Consider the following 609-nt stretch of genomic DNA (forward strand, 5'->3'; position numbering starts at 1 on the left):
ATATAAACCAGAAGAGAAGACAAATGTATTAGTATAACAGTTGTATTGGAATAACATATGTATTAGTATATATTTATATATATATATATAATATATAAAACCAGAGAGAAGACGAAACAAACGAAACACGAAGACAGTTGCTGTACAAAACATACAGATGCATTAGTATAAGAGTTGCATTGGAATAACAGATGTATTAGTATATATTTATATATATATATATATATATATATATATATATGTAAACAAGAAGAGAAGACGATAAAAACGAAACACGAAGACAGTTGGCGTACAAAACAAACAGATGTATTAGTATTAACAGTTGTATTGGAATAACAGATGTATTGTATTATATATATATATATATATATATTATATATATATATATATATATAATATATAAAGAAGAGAAGACGAAACAAACGAAACACGAAGACAGTTGGTGTACAAACCAAACAGATGTATTAGTATAACAGTTTTATTGGAACAACAGATGTATTAGTATATATTTATATATATATATATATATATATATAATATATATAAACCAGAAGAGAAGACGAAACAAACGAAAAACGAAGGCAGTTGGTGTACAAAACATACAGATGT

Source organism: Octopus sinensis, linkage group LG25 (assembly GCF_006345805.1).
Source record: "Octopus sinensis linkage group LG25, ASM634580v1, whole genome shotgun sequence".
NCBI lineage: Eukaryota > Metazoa > Mollusca > Cephalopoda > Octopoda > Octopodidae > Octopus > Octopus sinensis.